Below are 22,781 nucleotides of genomic sequence, written 5' to 3'. Positions count from 1 at the left end.
TCCATTACTATCTAAATACAAAGAGCAGTATAGTCTTGAGGTTTTATAAGTTTAAAAGCAATTAAATGTACAACAGTATTTATTGGTTCTATCTTATTAGATGGTGTTTCTTCTTATTCTTAAAGATGAAAAGCTTTGAAATATTATCACATTCATTCTATGTACTTTTCTAAAACTTTAAGGAGAAAACCAACCTGAAATTGAACAACACACATACACTATACATAAATTAAATGCAGCTTACTTAAATTTTGGCTTTCTTTTCTGTGTCCTTTGAACTGAAAGCACAGTTAAATCCGTCACATTAGAGAATTTCCTAAGCAGTCATTTCATAGGATTTGCTTTCTGTGCAGCTAAAATGAATGGCATTGTCTAACAGTCAAATACTGTATAGAGCTGGGGTACAGGTCAGGAGTAGAATTTATTCTCAGCATGCACAAGTTACTGGATTCTATCTCCAGACACACACACACACAGCAGAGGCTGAGCTTTTAAAGAAAAGAAAGTAGAATTATATAATCCACTGTAAATCTTATAAATTAGCAAGGGGCTGTGTCTGAACCATGCTGGTAGTGCCCGTTCTCCGTTGTCTCTATGCCAGCATTGGACACGTACAGGGCAGATGAGAACTGAACTGAAACTGCTTCAAGGGGACTGAGCAAATGAGAACCCATTTGCTAAGATCCAGAGGGCATGATGACTTTCAGATTTGCTCTCCATCTCCCTGTGAAAGAGAATTGTAAAGAACTGGGAGGATGTGTGCATTTCAATGCAGTTCTGATGATGCTGGTGCAGATGTCTGGAATCAGACTTGCTTTCCTCCTGCAGTCTTCCCGCTGCTTCTCTCCCACCCTTCTTTTCCTGCCTGCCTGCTTCATCCCTCTGAACCTTACTGTAAGAACTCTGATGTACCAAGGTTCCTTGCCTGTGGTCTGGACCTCTTGAAAAGGGAGCTGGATGAGTGTCCTACCCAACAGTAGCAACTCTGAGCATTGATAGCCCTTTTCTGCCATTGCTGCTCTGTAGCCTCTGCTCTGGCAGACCTGCCTAGCCTGTGCTGGGGGCAGGGTCCTAGGCCCTGTGGAGATCCCTGGCGATGCCTCTCAGCCCCTGCTCTCTGAGGCCGTTTTATTGGTGCCCGTTGCTTCATCTTTTCTCAGCTAATTTTGTAAGAACTTGTTCTGTCCTTACTCACGTCTGGCAGATAGCGGTATTATGGCTGAATTTTTACAAATCTCCCTGCATTTTACAAGGAAGGACCATGCTTTGGCCTAAGTTGTATGTTCTGTTCAAAATGAAGACTTGCTAACCTTAGGGATCGCATTAGATCCTGTGCTAGAAATCTAGCCCTGGACTTGAAAAGTGTCCTCTCAGTACTGGACACTGATCTCCTTTCATGATGACTTTTGAAGTTTATTTGCACTTTTTACTTCATTATTGTTCAAACATAGGCCAGGAATAGAGTGAGTCATCTGAAGAGAATCCTGAGTGCTCTTTAGAGCACTCCAAGGAAACAAGGCAAGAGTCTTGGGACCTCAGTTTCTTCCAAACGGAGTTGTTCTTGGCATGCTTTCTCGTGCTCTGCCCAGGTGTGATGGATAGGAGTGAGTTTACTGCAGATTATTCCTTGCTTGCTGCTGTTGTCAAATTAAAGGTTTCAATTATTCTTTATATGCTTCTATGGAAAAATGTTTTTGGCCCATGCGGCTTGTGTTTGTGATTGAATATAGCTTGAACTCATGAGAGTTTCACTCAAGTGACCTTTCTTAGCCCTCAGAGTATACATTGTCTGGGGCTCTGAATAAAGTTGGCTATCACCTGAGGCTTTAGTATGCCAGTTTAGTGCCTCCATTCTCCCAGATCCCATTGCTCCGAGAACGGTGACACAGTACGTGGTTGTATGAGGTAGGTTATGGATTGTCCGATAAGTAAACAAGTTAGAAGAACACAGGTTCTTCTCAAAAGTTGAGGAAGAGCAAAGTAAAAGTTTCTGAAAACCAAGATGTTAGGTGCTGTTCTGTGGGTAGTGAAGACAGTCCCCACCACACCTAAATATACATTGTCCAGACATTCTGCTTCTCATATGAAATATCCCCAAAGGCTCAGGTGTCAAAGGCTGAATCCCTGGCTGATGGTGCTGTTCAGGGAAGACTAGATCATGAGCTGCTGGCTTCTTCAGGTGATTCATTGCCAGTAGATCCGTCCTCTGTCCACACTCAGTGGTTATCAGATAATAGAACCTATTTGGATAGACAGATGGGGGTGATGATTATGCGCACACACAGCTTTCCCAGGGGACCCAAGGTTGATTCCTAGCACCCACATCAGGTATCTCACAACTACCTGTAGTTCCAGTTCCAGAATCTGACATCTGCTTCTGGCCTTTGCAGGTTCCTACACATATGTAGCACACACTACAAAGCAAACACACATTATCATGAATTTTGAAAGAAAAATCCTAAAAGAAGGAGAAAAAAAGCTCTTAGAGCCTAGTTGGAGGAAGCGGGTCACTGGGGTCAGTGCCTTTGATGAATATGCCTTTTCTTAGTCTTGTCTTTGCTGCTTGTTACAAGGTAGTCTGATTTTCTCTCTCCTGTTGTACCACTGTGTTATTTTGCCTTGCCACAGACCTGACTTAGAGCAGTTGGCCTGCTGAGCAAGGATAGAAACCTTTAACACTGAGCTAAACCAAACAAACTTTTATCTTCTCAGTTGTTTTTATGGGGCGTTTTATCACAGTGAAGGAAGGCCACAGGGACCTCTGATTTCACCTCTCATATTGATCTTATTTGCCTTTATCAGTCTGAAATGTATCATCAAAGCAAACTAAGTATGAACACATGAAGTAACATGTATTTACCGAATACATCTAGTAGCATGAAATTCTTTAAACTTACGTGAAATGAAGTAACATGAATACATGGAGTAACATGAAATTCTTTAAACTTGGCCAATGATAAGGATTTACATATTTTTCTCTGAGTATACTAATTATGTTTAATTTCTAGAATCCAGTCTTATATCATTCTAAAATGAATTTTGCGATTGGCATCTTATTATCATGAATCCCTTAAGCCATAGGAGGTTATACTTTAATGATGCAGTTTTGACTGAGATGGTAGATGGCAAAGAACCCTGAATTTAGTTTTGCCTTATGCGTATATTCCTCTGGTAAAGGTGTAACGTATAAAATAGCTACAGCAGGAGAGTAATGACAGTAACTAATAGTCAGGTAAGGAAAGCTACAACAGTGTTGCTGTGCGTGCTCTCACTTGGGGGGGCATTGTTAAGTAAAATAACAGATTGCTTGAACATAAGCAGTGAACTACCGTGCAGCTACAATATCTGAGATCATTCCACTTAATTTTCCATATATTGATTGATTGATTGATTGATTGATTGCAGTGGTTGATCACTTGGCACTGAAGGTGTGGAAAGTAAAGCCATGGCTGGGGCACTATAGTTTGCATTTATTATGTGTAGTAGAATACAGTTTCCTGGAGGTGTGGTTTATTTTCCTGACTTTGTGAGGTGTTTATATAGTGATAGGCCTTTTACATGTCAGTGTAATGAAGCCATGATGTGTTACATTCTTTACAACATAGTCTGTAATGGAGGTTGATTAGCCATCTACAGAAGGTGCTCCGATTTTTCTGCTTATATAGGAGTCCCTTTAAACAATCAAAACAGTACCTTTAGCTTTTTCCAGGAGTATGCACTCAAATGTATATATACTTCTGTCTTCCTTCTTGCTTATATTCTGACATAAATCTTTGATTTATAGGGTACATGCCAGTCATAAATGATGAACTTTTGTTTTCAAGTCGAATGTTACTTGCAACCTGCTTATGTGCCTAGTGGAGTCTCTTTTCATTGAGCAATTGTTCTTAGCAGTGTCTTGACTTGTTTCCTCAGATCATTAGCATTGGAAAACTGCCATTTCGTCTCACTGTTGCCATCAACCCTGATGTCTTCACTTTCCCTCTGTTCTCTGCCCATTGCAGAATACCTCTGATCTCAGACTGCTCTAGTTTCTTTAGAGTCCGTCACTAGTCGGATAGGCATCACTACAGTACAGCTCTTGTAGGGGTTGATTGGGTTGAAATTCAGGGTACATTAGATCAAAATGAGTTCTAGAGTCTCTTCCTCAGTAGCTCATCCAATTTATGTGTATTGTAGGAAGGTAATTGTATCCATTGAGAGACACATTGGCCTTCCCTCACTGAGAGCTGTTTGATGATGCATAATATACCACAGACTCATTTTGCTAAAACATTAAGTCTCGGCTGATACTCACTGTGGATCTGGTGACAGTTACCATCATTCTTGACCGTTAGTCCTGGGATTGTTGCCACTGACTGCTTTCTGCTCAGAACTGTGTTGTTTTATGCCTCTGAAGTCTTGAAATGTATAAAGCAGAGAGGACCATATTTAACACTGATTGAGAAAACTGGACTGGTTTTACTGCTGCCTGCCTCCAGCACAGCCAAAAGAATGTGGTGGGGATGCTTTTTTCTAGGTTGATTCTTTGCATAGATACCTAATTTAAACAGTTATGAAACGAACAGGTGCATCAAGTCACCCATCAAAAGTACCGTCTCCTGCCCCCATGCCTATCAAAGATGGAGGAGCTTCATGCTTAGCTCTTGGGAATTCCTGAGCAGCATCATGAGGCTCTACTTAACAGGGATGTTCCCAGCACCCACAGCAACTTGGCCTTCAGCTTTAAGGATCCCATAGCTAATCAGCCAGAGTTGTTATCCTGTGCTGTAACTTTGCATTGAATGGCCCAGGACATTTTGCATGTTATTTCTGAGAAAAGTTACCTGGGTGAGAAAGAAAGGCTCCTTGTGGCTCCTTCTGAGTCATTCTCACTGATGGTTCAGTGTGCTTATGTTCAGGCTGGGGTTCACCTGACCTGGGCTCATGACTGGTACACACTCATGCACATACAAGCTCATGCCACTGTACCTCTCTGGCCCTGCCTTCTCCTGATCATCTCTCAGAGCTGGCTGTGTTTGGGGTACTGCTGACAATGCAGAGCTGTCTGACAGCCAGAATGTGGTGTCCATGGAGTAGGTCCCCATGTGAACATGGCATGACTTGTCTTAGTGTGGCTGTTGGTTGACAGAGGCAGTGCAGAGGCAGGCCTGAATATTTTTCAGGTCTGTGCTCAGGGTCACCAAAGCCTGTGTCTCCAGTTCTGTTTTCTGTTCCTTACTGTTGAATTTTCATCACACACACACACACACACACACACACACACACACACACACACACACAATATCTTACTGTTGTGAATTCTACAGTATTTACATGGTCTTAAATTTTTATCCAGTGCTTTTTGATAGTTCTACCAAATAAGTCATTCAAGAAATTACTTCTGTGATAGAGACTGTATTGGACGCCAGGCCCCTCTGGTTGCTGTTTCTGGTATGATCTTTGATGATTTTAAGTCCCTAGAGTGAGTTAGCCTCCTTTGAAGGTCACATCTTCAAAGATTTTATCTTCCACACCCAAGCACATCTGCTTAGTAAGCCTCCTCCTCCTTCTTCTTTTCTTAAAACTTATTATTGTGGGCATGAATAATTCTCTGCCAAGAGCAAGTTCACCTGCAGCCTGGGACTCCTGCTTATCTAGCAAGCAGATGGCAAGAACACTTTGTTCTTCTCTAAGTAGTTCATTTAATGATATTTGAAGTGTGGTCATTACTGAGAAACCTGTGTCAGTGGCCTGTGTGCAGGGCAGCTCTCCCCAAGGTTGCTTGGTCTCTGTCTCTGTCTCTCTCTGTATATGTGTCTGTGTGTGTGTACACTCCGTTTCTAATGAGGCTGAAAGTGTCTACTTTAGGATATTTCCTCTTTGCTATTCTTGCTTCAGAAACCTTGATGACAAATGATTCTATATTATTGAAATAAACTATAGTGACAAATGCTGTGTTTACCCCTTGAAGTAAACATTTAGGAATGGGAAATTTATTTCATTTTGAGGAAAGAGCTCACCTAATAGCCCAGTCTGACCCATCCTGCCAGTCCCTCTGGACCATCTCCACCCACCCTGTAACCTCTCCCCAAACAGAATAAAGTTTCATGATGGGAGCTATACTGTGTCACAGTGCGTCCCATAGTATTCCCTTTGTCCACACTTTTTTGGATGCAAATGATCATTACAGTGACTCCTTGGTCTGGATTGAGGCTTCAGGCTTCTGCTACTCTATGAGTATTAGAACCACACTGGGTCACCTCTCTGATTTCCTGTTGTTGCTCTGTGTAATGGAGATACTGTAGTTTTGGATCTGTAGGACCAGTCTCTTGAATGCACTCTAGCATTCATCAATAGGGTAGACATTTGGTGGGCCAATTCAAAACCCTGGATCAAAGGTTGAGCAATGTTTGAGCTGGTCAGCCTGCCAGCTCTCTTGCTCTTATGCACTTGGGACAGGTTCACTAGCCTGCCTCTTCTGGCAACCAGGGCCAGCTCTACCCTGATGCCCAGTCAAGGTCCAGGGCCTACTCTCCTGTATGTTGTAGTTGGTGAGGGTCAGGGCAGCTCTCTTAGGGCCAGTTCTCCCATCTGCTATAGGGAGAAGCGGGGAGGGGGAAGGGAGAGGATAGGAGATGAGGGCATCTCTCCCTTGTCACCCCATTGCACAGGAAATAAATGGTAGGGACAGCTTACCCATGCTCATATCCTCTGGTCCAGCCCACCAGCATCTTCTGAAATGTGAGGGTCTGCTCTCTGGCTGTGTGCAGCTGGCTAGGGGTGTGATCAACTCTCATAGCCCCAGCGCTAGTTCCTCCTGGAAGTCCTGATGGGGTAGAGCCAGCTCTGCACAGCCCTCAGATGTCAACTTGACCCTGTGTGGCAGCCCACAGCAAGAATATTGGACTGGCCTTGGGTGGTAACAGAGCCCTGATGCTTCAGAGACACAGATGCACATGTGGCCCGCAGTGGCAACACAAGCCAGGACCCCACCATGGTGCCAGGAGGCATCACTAGATACTCACAGATCAGGCTCTTCTTTGGGTCTCCAGTTCTGCACTGTTCATTGTGCCTACATCTTTCTGTTTCATCTCTACAGCACTCACTCCTCTTAGCAGTGGCCAGGGTCTCTGAGCATCTAGGTCATGTCTGGAGTGGTCTCAGTAGCAGGGCTCATCTTGAGCATGGTCGGATCCTCTAGGCCTTTCAGCACCAGACTGTTCGTCATCTCAGGCTGTCCGGCTCCATGGCACTGGTCTGGTAGGCCTTTCAGCACCAGACTGTTCGTCATCTCAGGCTGTCCGGCTCCATGGCACTGGTCTGGTAGGCCTTTCAGCACCAGACTGTTCGTCATCTCAGGCTGTCCGGCTCCATGGCACTGGTCTGGTCCTCTAGGCCTTTCAGCACCAGACTGTTCGTCATCTCAGGCTGTCCGGCTCCATGGCACTGGTCTGGTAGGCCTTTCAGCACCAGACTGTTCGTCATCTCAGGCTGTCCGGCTCCATGGCACTGGTCTGGTAGGCCTTTCAGCACCAGACTGTTCGTCATCTCAGGCTGTCCGGCTCCATGGCACTGGTCTGGTCCTCTAGGCCTTTCAGCACCAGACTGTTCGTCATCTCAGGCTGTCCGGCTCCATGGCACTGGTCTGGTAGGCCTTTCAGCACCAGACTGTTCGTCATCTCAGGCTGTCCGGCTCCATGGCACTGGTCTGGTAGGCCTTTCAGCACCAGACTGTTAGTCATCTCAGGCTGTCCGGCTCCATGGCACTGGTCTGGTAGGCCTTTCAGCACCAGACTGTTAGTCATCTCAGGCTGTCCGGCTCCATGGCACTGGTCTGGTAGGCCTTTCAGCACCAGACTGTTTGTCATCTCAGGCTGTCCGGCTCCATGGCACTGGTCTGGTAGGCCTTTCAGTACCAGACTGTTCGTCATCTCAGGCTGTCCGGCTCCATGGCACTGGTCTGGTAGGCCTTTCAGCACCAGACTGTTCGTCATCTCAGGCTGTCCGGCTCCATGGCACTGGTCTGGTAGGCCTTTCAGCACCAGACTGTTCGTCATCTCAGGCTGTCCGGCTCCATGGCACTGGTCTGCTGGTTGTCTTGGGGTCATCTCTCACCTTGGCCTGCTCAAGTGGCCCTATATTAGGGTCATCTGTCTCAGCTCATATCTGTCCAGGGATTGCAATCTCAGACAGGTTGCTAGTATTCAGCCTACTTCCCACCCTGAGAGCCAATTTGGGCCTGCATCCCAGTCTGGTGGTCATCTTAGACAAACTCCCTGTCTGGGTACCCTCTCTCCATAATAGTGGTTGTTTCAGGCTCACTTTTTTTAGGGAATGTTAGGCTATTAGTCATTCAGATGTTCACAGGTCAGAACACTGAATGTAGGCATAGCCTCTATCTGCCACCTAGTAGTGTACATGTGACACAATAGCCACACCTGCAGTGCCCCTAGAGGCAGTATTTTCCTCCATTTTTATGATTAGGGATGATCAGTGATTCAGTATGAGTAATTAATGGTGATCTTTCAACCAGCATGTTAACTGATGAGCGCATATCCCTATCCCACAGGCAGATTTGTCATTATTTTTTATATTCTGCAAATTTGAGATCCGCCACAGTCAAAGACAATCAGAGTAGGTGAAGAGTCTTGTTGCTCATTAGTTAAGAAAATGAAATCATTCTTCTGGATGAAGTTCTCTCATACTAGGAACCACCATATGTCACCAATTTGTGACATTGTTTTTGTGCTACACTAGTTAGCCGAGAACAATTTGGGGTTAACCACATTTTGTGGTATTAAACATTTAGTACATAAGGACTTTGCCCAAAGAAACCATTTTGCCTGTATCCACTCCTCTCTCACTTTCAGCTATGGGATTTGGTTCTGCTGTCTACTAGGAAGCAGTGCTCAGAATTAAAAGTCAGTTGGTTTGTCTTATGAAATATGCAGTGGCCTGCCTGCCTTCCCAACTTTCCTGCCTTACTTCCTGTCTACCCACGAAGAGGAAGGCACAGCCAGAGTAGAGCTATTGCATCAACCTCTCCTGTTTACTCCTTCTTACTTCCACATATTCTGTCCAGTGAATTGCACTGATTGCATTTCGGATGAACAAGTTCTAACATTGTAGTTGTAAATTAATTTGAAGGGTAGCGTGTGCATTTTCCGGAAGCGGCAGTAGTAAAGAGGACAGCACATGCAACAGCAGCAGCATCTGCAGGGCCCATTTCCTCCCTGGTTGGTTCTTGTGTGGATAGCTTTTTTAAGTCAGACCCTTAGTTTCCCTGGACACCTTTACTGTGTTTGTTTTAATTATGCCAGTAGGCTCCTCTTAGGAGGCTGCTTAAACATGGGGAACTGGGGCTGGCAGTTAGCTCCATAGGTAAAGGCACTTACCTCCCAGCCAGCCAACCTGAGTTCAAATCTCAGTATCCCCACACGGTGGAAGGAGAGGACCAACTTTCCCCAAGATCTCCTCTGAGATCCACATTTGGATACACACACACACACCAAACAAATGAGTGTAATAAAGAATATTTTTAGGAGAAGAGAACTAAGTGTTGACCAGCCATTCTAATGCCACATACACTGTGGGTTAAAATGATGTCCTGCATCCAGTCCACCACAGGGCTAGAGCCTCTCATGGAGGCAGGACGTGGGAAGTTGGACTGCGCATACCCCACACTACTGCAGGGCAGGCATCAGGCTGTGAGAAGCAGCAGTAGCCCACTCCAGCAGTGGGGAGACACAGTCTGAGGTCTTCATGGAACTGCCGGGGCTGGTTAATGGTTCCCTGAGCCGCACAGAGGCCAGGGATGGCAGGTTCTCCACCGGATGCCCTGAAAGAGCTGAGAATGGAGTGGGGGCCCTCGGCTGGGCGCTAGCCCGAGCCAAAGAGAAAAGAGGGGGTGAGGAGAGTGCCAGCTGATTCCCGTGGGGAGGAGAGTCCATGGTTAGCTCAGTAGGGCAGCTTGGCTTGGTGGCGACTGTGGCTGAGAACGCAGAGAGGCCTCCTGTGTGAGATTAGATGTGGCTCTTTAAAGGAAGACCTGCCCCATTGCTCTAGCGTGGTGGATCCTGATGAGAAGAGGCAGTCCATGGTTTAAAGCATTTGTTGTCATGGCAGAGAGTTGTGATGAGTGAAACCATACCCCACTTTCTCTGGGTGGGCCTGAGGTTAGGGAAGGGGAGCTAAGAGGGTAGTAGAGGCAGAGAAAGGCAGAGAGAGGGAGAAAGTAGAGAAGTAGAGGTCAGCCATGGCCACGTGGAGAGAGGGGGTAGGAGAATATGGAGAAGAGGGGGAGCAAGAGGGAAAGAGAGAGGGCAAGAGTAAGAGAGAGAGAGAGGAGGGGGGAAGCAGCCCCATTTATAGTGGGCCAGGCCTACCTGGCTGTTGCCAGGTAACTGTGGGGAGGAGCATACCTGGTTCTTGCTAGGTAACTGTGGGGGTGGAGTCCAGACAGAATGCCAGGGGCTTGGGGCATTGCCCTACGGGACTGATAACCACAGAATTATGGAGAGCTGAGGCCTGCTGTCAGGATCCTGGTATCTGGGGGCATGGCAAACACCTTCCATCCATTGTAGGCGACACTCACCTGCTGGGTCACCAGGGTTTTAAGCCTGAGCTGGACCATGGACCAGGCTGCCTATTACAGCTCACCACCCCACAAGGTCCCACAATGTACCGCCCACATGCCAGCATTTCATGCCTGGTTTGCAGTTGTCTAGCACAGTACATACCAGTGTGCCTGATGCTGGAAGTACTACGTATCTACATTTAATTCCTTTTTACAATTTTTTCATGTGTGGTTTTCAATATCTAAGAACCTCATCTACATCAAAATAAGTTGAAAATAGATAAAGAGAAGCTGATTAATATGCCAGGTCAGTTTCTGATTCTTAGGTGTTCATCTCATACTTCAGATTGGCCTGGATCTCTGATGCTCTGCAGCTTGTTCTAACATTCTTTGCCATTGGGATCCCAGGATCTAAATACTGATTACACTTCAGAGAAGGCTATGGTTCTCAGGGTGGAAAGGCCATACTCTGGTGATTGGCTGCCATTCAAGTAACATGAAAGAAAACAGGCCCTCAGCAGGAAGGGTATAAGAGCCTTGGGACAGTAGCACCCTGCTAGGAATGGAGTCTTGTTCCTGGATGATTACATAATCTGAAGATGTCTGTCCTCTAGTATACCTCTCACTGTGAGGGGAAGCCACAGGAAGAGCCAGCTCAAGTGCTAGCAGCAGCTGTGCACTCAGCGGTCCTTGTGCTCCAACAGGTGTTGGCGTCCTCGGGTTTCTGGACTATGCCTTCCAGATGAAGCCTTGCCTAGTAAGGATTTGGCCATTGTTGGAAAGCTGTTACCTCCTCAAAACTTCCTTCTCTATCAGGAACCTTCACTGCTGTTTAGAAATAATCACTGATTAATTTTTTCTGAAGACCTTTAGCCATTACAAAATTTAAACTAAAATATAATTGTATCATTTTTTTCCTATTACCTTCCTCACTCTGTTGAGTCCAATGTGTCTCGTTTGCTTTCTCTCCAATTCATGTTTTTCCCCTAATTGCATCTCAACTGCACGCACGCATAGATATAATAAATAATACCTGCTGAATCATTTAGTGCTGAGTGTGTGTGTGTGTGTGTATCTCAGGACTAACCACTGGGTACTGGATAACTAGTTAAGGGCTTATCCCTGGAGAAGTCTATAATGCTCTCAGCATTTCTTAATTGCCTGTAGTTCTTTGTCTTTGCCCAGTGAGAGTTCCCTCTTCCACAGTAGCATTTATATTGCTCCTATTGGTTCTGGTTTTGTTTAGGCCTCTATATTATTGTTGAGGTATCATGGCTAACACTTCCCTGCCATTTCTAGGAGACACAACCTCACAACAGATTTCCTCTGGCTCTTATTGTCTTTCTGCTCAACTCCTTACCAATTCTGTAATGATCTCTGAACATTAGGTGCGGGAATTGTATAGTAGATATGTCCATTGGGACTTGGCATCCTAGGAGCACCTGATCTCTGTATTTTGACCAGTTTTTGTTTTCTCTTTTAGTCCCTGTTGCAAATAGAAGTTTTTTGATGAATGTGAGAGTTACACTCATCTGTGGATGCAAGGATAAATATTTAGAATGGAGTTAGAAATATTTCTGGTCAGGCGGTGGTGGCTCACACCTTTAATCCCAGCACTTGGGAGGCAGAGGCAGTTGGATTTCTGAGTTCGAGGCCAGCCTGGTCTACAAAGTGAGTTGCAGGACAGCCAGGGCTACACAGAGAAACCATGTCTAAGAAAAAAAAGAAAGAAAGAAATATTTCTGGCTTATTAAGTGGTGGTTGTGGGTTCTCCCACATAAGATTTGTGACCTTATTCGCCTTGGGTATTTGGCTGGGTTTTCTGTAGCAAATATGAATCCCCCCATGTTGAGTGAGTCTTTTAAGTTCAATTAGAGATCTGATTGTTACCACCAAGATTTGAGTCACCATTGCCCTTTTGATCCTCGGCCAGTGCTGGTTACTCTTGTGGTTCATAGGTGCTGCAGCTGGGTAGAGCAATTGCTTTCCTCCCTTGGCAGGGTTCATACCTGCTGGACTATGGAAGCTCATCCTCAGAAAGAAGGCTTTAAATTAAGATCCAACTTGAGTCTTCTGAGTCCTGTGTCCAAAGTATGTGTGTCTTCTTCAATAGAGACTCGCTTTCAACACCATAGCGGCAACGTAAGTCAACAGCAACAGCCTAGATTGTTTTGAGGGCTTCTTGGACTCCCCCAACTAACATCTTAAATGGGTTTCTTATGCCTGTTATTGATGATTTTGTTAGAGTCAATGATTCTTGGTGGGACCATTATCAGCCCAAGTAGGATAACTTCATTTAAATTATTCATGTATATGTGCACACATACTTATATGTAATATATGCAATTTTGGGTGAATAAAACCATAATTCTTCATGACGTTTTTAGACATCCTTATTGTTATTTTCCCTCCTTCTCCTCTTCCTATCTTGTATTTTTCTCCTTCCTTCCCTATTTTGATGGAAATCGGGCTGCGGCTAACATGAATTGGGTTACACACACCCCTGTAGAGGCTGCTCTGAGCTTAGTTCCTCTTGCTGTGAGGACAGATTTCGGAATTATTAAGTTTCTTTTGCAATATTAGACTATAACTACAACCTTGGGAAAGCAAAACCCAATTTCAAAACAATTTATCACCTTAGAATCAACATCAAAACTTCACTATCATGTTGCAAAATTTGGCTGCCAATTTATACCTATGAATGCATGACAGTGCAAGTTTCAATGCTTCATTAAAGAGACATTGCTTTAAATCTTATCTTTAATTCTACTTTCTAAGATAAGAATCACATTAAATATTATCTCAGCTAGAAGTATCTTTAGAGGCCCAGCCTCATGGCCTGCCTTATGCCACGTGTTTGAAAGACTCCAAACCTGAGTTAGCTATTTAAAACTAACTTTTTAGTAACCAGCGTTATACCTTTTAGATCATACCCAATAACTTATAAGCTAATAATCTTGTGATGAAGACACACAGAGCATATTACACCTCTAAGACCAGTAAAAAGCCAAATGAAGTGGCTACACGAGCCTAATAAATTTAGACCAACCAAAGCATTTCAAAATTTCTAGCTATAATTATAAGACAAAAAGCACCTTGTCATTAGCTTAATGCAATAATCACGATTGCAGAGAATTTTCTTAGGAAGTTCACTACCAGCCGATTTGCCTTAAAACTAAGAGGTTGCAAACTCAGTTTCTCAAAAAACTGTTTTTCCAGCAGGAGCTCTCCTGCTGTGTCTGATCCTGGCTAAAGCATGTGGCCACTCTCTTGCTGAACCAGCAGATAAAGTTTTAGCCATCTTAATTTTCCAACATTAAACACAGAACATTCAGTCATTCAGACAACGAGACAAAACACACATGGATCGACATGAGATGCACCAGACACTAGATGTTAGACAACACAAAGAGGGCAGAGAACTTCTGCTGTAGGGGCTAGAGAGAAAAAGGCAGGGCATCCCCGACATTTCTTTCTGCCTCTGGGAGAGTTTCAAAATCCATTTTCCTCTATATTATTTTATTATTACAAACACTGTTTTTGCCGCCTGATGCAGCTCCCATCTGCGGACATCTGCCTGATTATTTAATTTAAACCCTTTTTCCTCTTGCCTAAAGCAGTTCCTAGTTCCGATAAATTGCTGCCGACCTAAGTGAATCTAGCATTGGGTTAGCACTGATTCCAACCTTAGCCCGTATCTTCCGCACCTCCAGCAACACTTTACCTGTTGCTTCACCGTGCCCCATACGAATTCTCTGATTCTTTCCTTTCCGTGGAGCTCCATTACCAAGCAGCGTTCCTCCAGCGTTTTTTCTGCCATTCCTCAGGTCCCACTTTCGGACGCCAAACTGTTGGAAACCAGGCTGCGGCTAAAATGAGCTGGGTTACACCTGGGAGGCAAACTGGGGCTGAAAAGAGAGGGGAACTAGGTGGACGAGAGAGAAATGGAGCCAAGACAAGGTTCTGATCAAGGCTCAAATGTTTAATGGTGAATGTGCTTATAAAGGAGGGGGAGGCCCATTCCTGACCATTCATCTTGGAGCCCAGCTGCAGGTGACCGAGTGTAGGATAGGGTGTGGTCTTAGGAATAGCTGGGCAGCTTCCCAGCAGGTAGCAGTATCTTGAAGAGGAACAGTGACAGTGGCTGAACAATAGAGTGATCTAGGGAGGCAGGCTCCACCCTATATAATCTCCTTAGTGGCAGCAAAGTCAAGGCCTGGCTCTGCCAGCTTCAGGCTTGGGAGAGGTTACATTTTTGTAATTAAAGCCCTCTCTGATTTCCCCATGTTCCCTTTCATATCACATAGCTACCTTTACCTAGCTGTCCTAACCCTGCTAGCTCACACTTCCTATCTTCAGGGGCCTTTCTAGCTATGTGACTCCTGTTCTAGGGACTCATGGACACTGTAACAAAATGCTGGTTGTGGCTATAATCTTATATCCTGGAACTGTCAGAAGACTTTATGGATTGATGGAAATGGAACCCTCTATCTACTCATCGGGCAAACAAACATGTTCTGTGTAAATTGGTGATGTAGATTTTATTCTACTTTGTTTTCGACAATAGTGACTTATCTAGCTAAAATGAAAACTCTTTAACGTGATTTAATTAGTTAAAAGTCAGAGCTTAGTAGTCTGTTAATTACTTTAAGAATTAGTAGAGTGACACTAATTGGCAAGATAGTATGTTGCAGGTCTGTGCAGTAAGAATGTCGCACCTAGGAAGTGTGGTCTGGAGTCCGTGACGTGGCAGCAGAGAATGTGATCTGCCAGTAGAAATCAGAATGCTGTGCCGGGAGTCTATCCCTGATAGCATCTTCACAGTTTTCCTGGCTACTGTATCTTTCCTCAGAATATTAACTGATAAATGGCACACACATGTAATCTCAGCGGTTTGAAGGTGGAGGCAGGGGATCAGGAGTTCAAGGTCATCCTTGACTACTTAGGGAATTGAGTAAATGCTCACAAAGTAGAAGAGGTAATCTGCCCATCAGTTTGAAAGCAGTCTCCACATGCTTAATAGGTAGGACACTTAAATGTTTCTGCAAACAGTTCTATAAGTGATGCCTTTCGATGATACATACACATTTTATCCTTTGCCCTAAAACCACTCAGATCCAAGTTACATCCTATGGTCATGTTCATTTATTGATTGCATGAGTTCAAATTTTGTTTAAAATTCAAGTACTTCTGGATGTGTGTCAAAACCATACCGTATGGAATGCAAACCAAGGAGTAGTTTTGTAAGGAAACTGTATTAAGATTATAGCACCAAATAGGGGACTGACACACTTTCAAAAAGTATATCTAATTTGAGGCTGGGAAGATTCCTTGGTGGTTAAGGACACTGGCTACTCTTCCAGGGGACCTAAGTTCAATCCTTAGCACACACATAGTGGCTGACAGTCATCTGTAATCCCAGTTCTACAGGATCTAATGCCCTTTTCTGGCCTCTGAAGTCTCTACATCCATGTGGTGCACAAATGTCCATGTTGAAAAATAATACCCACCCATACTTTTAAAAGAAAAAATGAGTATCTAATCTATTCGGGCTGATATAATAAAGCACACTAGACTAAGTAAATTAAAACCAGTGGGAGTTTATTGCTTAGAGTTTTGGAAGGTGGAAACAACTGGAAGCCATCAGCAGGCTCTGAACTGTCAAGGGCTCCTTCCTTAAGCATGCAGCTCCTGTGGTCTCACATGGCAGAATTGAAGAAGAAGCTGGGCTCCTTCATAGGCACACTCTGCCCTTAGGATTGGGCATGAAAGAACCACTCAGAGGCTTCCCCAGTGCCATTGCCTTGCTCACTAGATTTCAACATATGTATCTTAAGGGGAACATACACAATTGGATACTACAGAAAAATGATTCTTCCAGCTAAGAATATTTTAACATAAGGGGAGTAAATGAGATATTCATTGAGCAGATTGGCTATAATTTAATTTCTATATCTTGTGTAATTAAATTCTCACAACAGTTCTAGCCTGGTGCCTCTTACAAATACTTAGGAAGCTAAGGCATGAGGATAGCAAATTCAACTGCATTACGTAGTAAAATATTGCTTTTTTATGAATTACTAACTTAATAGAATTGTCAAAACAAGTTCTTTTCTAAATATTCATATAAAATACAGAAATGTAAAAAAATCATCATAATCCATTCAGAAATTAATTCATTGTATGACTTGGGTCATTCTGAGAAGTGCTCATTTTACAGTTGAGATAATAAGATACAATATTTTTAATCTGTTTTAATTTTAATAGCCAGGCATTAATCATTAAAAATGAATGTCGGAGTTCTGGTTCCACATACTGTAGTTGTTTTGGTTTGGTTTTGTTGTTGTTTTGTAGTGTGCAGTGTATAATGAAATTTCTCTTTACAGCACAGTCTCCTGTCAACTTAACTGAAATGAACAGAAAGCCTTTACCATATCCGTATACTCTATATGTATATAATTGCTTTCTTGCTCACTTAGATCAGGGATCCAAAGAACGAGACCTTTGTCCAGATCTCACCCCAGGACAAAAAGCAGTCCATTCTTTCTTTTCCTTTGTGCCTGTGGTGCTACAGGGTATGGAAGCAGGACCTATGCATGCTAGGCAGCTGCACTGCTGGCCCCCACACCCAGCAGGTCAGTGTTCCTGTCAGCATGCACCACCTCCCCACACTAATTTCACAGGAAGACTGATTGATTGCAAGTCAGGCAACCTCAGTGGCTAGGTTTAAATACATGTGTAGTCTACTGTCCACTGTGCTTTCTCCTGAGCAGCAGTGATGGGGACATGATCTACTGTGCTGTCAGGGTTAGCTGCAAGTTAACTTCACATAAGTTAGCTTCACATATAGTGTATAGACTTTTAAGGACATGAATGTTGAAGTCAGGAGACTTAGCTATATATGTCAGGTTTCTAGAGTTGGTGTCTCTATCTGTAATGGTCCCAGACTTGCAAAGCAAAGAAAAAATGATTAGACAAGTTATGTAGAGAAAATCCTGGTGACAGTACGGACGTTTCCCAGAGGTACTAAAATTGCCATTTAAGGACTGACACCAATTAAGCAGAAGTACAGAAATCTAGTGGGTTTCTTTCCTGTGTTAAACTCTTCAATTCTTCAAAGCAGTGACACAGTGTGCCTCAGAATTTCAGCTTATTTCATCTGTCCACAGGAAAACACACCTGAAGCTGTGTGCCCAGTGTTTGGAGAGGATGTGGGGAATGAGGTTTAAGATGGTTGAGTAATTTTATTATCTGAGCACTTTTTGAGCTACATCTACAATACCATTTTTGTTTCCTTGGAAGGGCCCAGTGATCATCTCCTGTTCAATCATAATTCCTTGTTCAGGTTCCTAGAGCCCATGAGAACAAGCTGGGGCTCACTAATACACAACTGTGGACCCGAGGTTCCCTGTCCATCATTCTCCGACTGACACTCTGTCTCTGCCTCTGCCTCTGCCCCTGCCCCTGCCCCTGCCGCTGCCCCTGCCCCTGCCTCTGTGTGTGCTTGTGCATGTGTGTGTGTCTGTCTGTCTGTCTGCTTTCTCCCCCACCTTCCTCCTCCTCTCCCTATCTTTTTTTTTTTTAAGACTAAATCATACTTTTTATCACAGGGTAATACAGGAATCCTGTCTCCATACATTTTGGGTTGTTTTTGTGAAAAACTGGTTACAGGACATAAAGGGTTTTGTGTGCTTGTTGATGTACATAATGAATGATGAGATTTGGGGATTTTAAACACTGGCTTCCTTTTGGTGTCTCAGTGAGTGAAAATTAAAAGGGAAATATAATGTCCAAGTGTATTAGTCAGGGTTCTCTAGAGTCACAGAACTTATGGGTAGTCTCTATATAGTAAAAGAATTTATTGATGACTTACAGTCGGCAGCCCAATTCCCAACAATGGTTCAGTCGCAGCTGTGAATCGAAGTCCAAGGATCTAGCAGTTGCTCAGTCTCACACGGCAAGCAGGCGAAGGAGCAAGAGCTAGACTCCCTTCTTCCAATGTCCTTATATTGTCTCCAGCAGAAGGTGTAGCCCAGATTAAAGGTGTGTTCCACCACACCTTTAATCCCAGATGAAAGGTGTAGCCCAGATTAAATCTCCTTAAACTCGGAGATTTAATCTTCTGGAATCCATAGCCACTATGGCTCAAGATCTCCATACCAAGATCCAGATAAGGATCTCCAAGCCTCCAGATAAGGGTCACTGGTGAGCCTTCTAATTCTGGATTGTAGTTCATTCCAAATATAGTCAAGTTGACAACCAGGAATAGCCACTACACCAAGTAAGAATTAATTTAAACATTAACTTCTGTTATTATTTTTTCCTATGCCTTAGTATAGTTGCTAGCATGAAAGCCCTATGATTCTCATTCCCTGGATCCTGTGTTCTGTGGAAATCTGTGTGCTAGATCTCCTTCAACTGCTTTGTACACTACCTGCTTACACATCATTCAGCATTGGCTGGCAGTTTGGTGTCCAGCCCACAGGGCTTTGCAGTGGTTTTGTCTAATTAAGTTCATCCAAAAGCATCTGCAGAAACATTTTTTGAGGAAATCACCTGCTCATATCAAGAGGATAAAAATAGAAGGCTCAGGTGTCCTTTAGGACAGGTTCTGTGGGGCTCCGCGCAGGATGCTCACTATGTTATGGAAAAGGAATTATCGTTGTCCCATTGTTTTGGTGCTTAGAAGAGTGGATCCGAGTCATCTGATCTGCTTCCCCTCACAACAGTATCTTTTTTTAAATCACACACTGTAGGTTAGCCTTAAACTACAACCCTCCTTAAAATATAATATAAAATATATCATTTTACTCATTTCTGAAACCATAGTTCTTGTTAGTGCTTTCCATTACTGCAGCTATCCCCACCCCTCCTTAGCAGAGGGTGGCTGCTTGGAGAGCCAGGGTTGACTTACCTGTGCTGTGTAATGTCTGCCATGGAGTAGACACAGAACAAGTGGGTCTACATTGAAATAACAGTAATTTCTCTTATAAATATTTGTATTTAGTAGTTCATATTTATCTGATGAAAAGTAACGGACAAAACAGTCTCTGCTGCTGACTTTCTAATAATAAGCTCTATTACTTTTGTTTCTGTCATTGATAATGGCGTTAATGCAATGTCACAAAAGGCCTGATTCCTGTTTGAGCACTTGAGAGAAGCAGCTTGTCCATTATTGTTTTGCAAATTGTCCCTATGAAAACATAGGTCAGGAGACAGAAGTCATCAAGGCATTACAGCCCTGTGGCTCTGCCTTCTGAGAGCTCACGGTTTTGTAGGGAGGGTAGATGCCTTCTTGACGGCTGCTGACATCTGCTTTTCTGCCTTTGGCTGAGTGCTCAGGTCTGTGGGGACAGTGAGCAGTGTTTCCAGTGCATACGGAATGCTGTTATTTCTCTGTGAACACAGGAAAGCACATTAATGCTCTAATGCTCTCTAGTCCAAAAGTCCACAAACAACACCCAGTTCTGAGGACCAGAGCCCACCATAGGCCAGCTAGATCCTTGGCTAAGATTTGACAGTGTTAGCGTTGCATAGCCATGTTCTCAGGCAAGGCCTTGGGGGTGAATCTGAGCAAGCTCAGGTTGTTGACAGGGCTGTGGCTCCAGTGTCTTGACTGCTAGCTGGGGACTGTTTTCCGTTTCCACTTGAAACTACTTGCAGGTCAGTCATGCAGGCCTTCTCAGGAGCACAAATCTGGTGTCTGCACTTTCTTATATGTCAACAACCAGACAGAGCTGTTTTAAAGCTTGTGATATGGCCCGGGGCTGTCTTGTCTCCTTTCCTGCAGACCAGATTGCACTGTAAATCCTGGAGTTACTGTCTTAGGACATTTTTCAGGTGAACACAGGCGAGTGGAAATCATAGGGTCACTTAAGGATTCTGCCTCCCCAAGAAAGTTCAGCTAAAATGCTTGGGAATTGCCAGACTAACTCCAGTGCTCAAATAGTCATGCCTCACTTGCTCTAAGAAGTTTGTCCTTGGGTAATTCTGTCTGCATCATGCAGTATACTTACAAGATGGAAATTGTGAGGCTGGCAGTCACGTGGCCTTGTGGTGCAGTCCAGTGACACAGCAGCAGATGTGTGAGGCTACTTCTAGAATAACATAACAGAGTGTTTTACAGTTTTTCTTTTGAAGCTATATATTAAGTATATAATAAAGATATCTGTAGAAGTCTACCATAATGACAAAAGTATAATATATCTTTGGATCCTAGATATTCCAGAAGGTTGATTGCAGCTTAGCCATCAGCCTGGGTAAGTTAACAAGACCTTCTCTCTAATTAAAAAAGATACAAAGGATTGTTTTAAAGGTCTGAAATGTAATTCAGTGTTAGAGAAATTGCCTAGCATGTGGAAGCCCCTAGGTTTAATCCCAGTACTGGCAAGGATAGTGCATATGCCAGCAACAGTCATTTCTCATCAAGAAGAGTGCCCAGCCCAGCAGTGTTTGTATTGTTTTCATGTGACTGGCACTGTGCCACAAACACACTATTATACTGCGCTACCTCATTGCTATGACCTCATTGTATTGGGTCCCCTGTTGAGTGTGTGATCATCATTCACTGAACCATCATAACCATATCACTTAAACATGTTGCAGGCTACTTTTCATGGGTATTCTTTCTTCCTAAGCTTACAGTTTTTCTATGGGAGAGAAAAGGAGTACGTCCTGTATGTTGTTACTTATCAGGACTGGGAGATTTGAGCTTATAATTTCATTCATTCATCTGTATATTTTGGTCAGTTGCCCCCCTAGTTAGTAGTGGGCAGATGAGGCCTGGAGTCAAACATGCAGCCATACATTCAACACCAAACCTAAACTAGACCAAGTGAAAGGTTTAGCCTGGCTTTGTTATCAACAGTCAGGGCCCATCCCAGGGAGAATGGTGAACTTGACAAGATGGGCTACAGGGAGCCAGCCTGAGTTGGTAATCAGAGATCTGACAAACACTGGTTTGGTGTAGACAGTAGTGAGGACAAACGGCAAGAGTCCAGAAGCAGCACATGGTCAAGAATTAAGACGTAAATGTGCTTGCATCACAGACAAGGGCAATTTAGAATGCATTGTAGTGACATCATTATTAACAGAGCTAATAAGAAAAGAAGCTGAGTTAAAGACACAGTAAGGAGTCTGGCTGCTTTCTAGAGACTTGCTGACTTACTTGTCAGAGGGGATTTCTGGGTGTGCTGTTAGGCAACCCTGGGTGAATTCACTAAGGAGCGTCCATGTATGTTCCTGGGTATACTTTACTCATGTGTACATCTTGAACTCACTTCATAGAAGTTGTCAGCCAGAGAAGTATGCATCCATAGGCGCCTAGTGCGCATTATACGAGGTTATGGTGTCTGGCCTTACTTTGTTCCCTACCTATTCCAGAAAAGTGGCACTGCTTTAAATGAGGTGGCCTGGGGTTCCCTGGTACCGTTTACTATAGTGACAAGCTGTGCATTGTTTCTGACACCCATGCCTTTCTGTTGCAAACACACACACATGATCAGAATTCTGTGATTCCCCCCAAATTTGTATTCAAAGGAAGTTTGAATTTTACTTCCTGCTCTTTGTCCTGTTTAAATAATTTTTAAATTTAAAACATACAGCAAAAAAATTTATCTGGAGCCTGGGAACCTGAGAGTGGAGACATCTGTTTTTATATAAGAGTAAAATGCTGGCTTTCAAATACTCAATGTAGAATTCTCACCACAGAGTTGACTAAAATGTTCCATGTTCACAGGGGAGCTCAAAGTGAAAATAAAACTCTTGCTCTGTTGCCATGGGAAGGCCAACATTTAATGTCATCTTTTTATACTAAGCAAAAGTTCCACAGCAGTAGAAAGTGGGTGCAGCCATCCCCTCATCCTGCAGAGAGAAATGGTAGGTCCCAGTGCTTTATGGAAAAGTTGCCTCGAGTATGACACACACTAATTCCAACAGTATTTATTGAGAGCTGGCTTTGCCAGAGCATTGCCCTGAAAGCCAGGTCTGCAACAGGAAGAAAGAGACAAGGTTCTCTGACTCCTGAGCAGTTCGTTTTAGTGAGATGAAAGTGAGAATGTGGAAGAAAAACGTGTAGTTTGGGATTTCTAATAAGGATGGTAAAACAAGACTGGGACAGATGTGTGCTGCAGTGTATGGTGTGATATCCTAAAGAGAGTGGTAGGTGACATTCTCAGGTGAGCCTGTCAGTGTGCTGGTTATGTCCATGGCAGGTGCTGTTCTT

General features: G+C 43.8%; 1 protein-coding gene and 1 non-coding gene across 10 annotated transcripts in view; one reads left to right on the top strand and one right to left on the bottom strand.

The window, feature by feature from the left end:
* Fam110b (family with sequence similarity 110 member B) overlaps positions 1–22,781 on the top strand; it is a 143,671-nt gene that overhangs the window by 37,207 nt on the left and 83,683 nt on the right. Inside the window, exons 1-2 of one of the 9 annotated variants that reach the window (XM_029476528.2) lie at positions 20,798–20,817; positions 22,296–22,435. The exons of 7 other annotated variants lie outside the window; for them this stretch is intronic. The gene's annotated coding sequence lies outside the window, so the exon portion shown is untranslated. Of the gene's footprint in view, positions 1–20,789; positions 20,818–22,295; positions 22,436–22,781 lie in introns of those variants that run through there. One more of the 9 variants, XM_085839504.1, reaches the window with a different exon arrangement.
* Positions 8,316–8,442, bottom strand: LOC115030993 (small nucleolar RNA SNORA17). Its single transcript, XR_003836585.1, has one exon. It is a non-coding gene; the product is annotated as a small nucleolar RNA SNORA17 (small nucleolar RNA).

This window comes from Mus caroli, unplaced genomic scaffold, assembly GCF_978045245.1.
Source record: "Mus caroli unplaced genomic scaffold, Mus_caroli_1 scaffold_6, whole genome shotgun sequence".
NCBI lineage: Eukaryota > Metazoa > Chordata > Mammalia > Rodentia > Muridae > Mus > Mus caroli.
The sequence above is the reverse complement of the archived record's forward strand: the minus strand, read 5'-3'. Positions and strand labels throughout refer to the sequence as shown.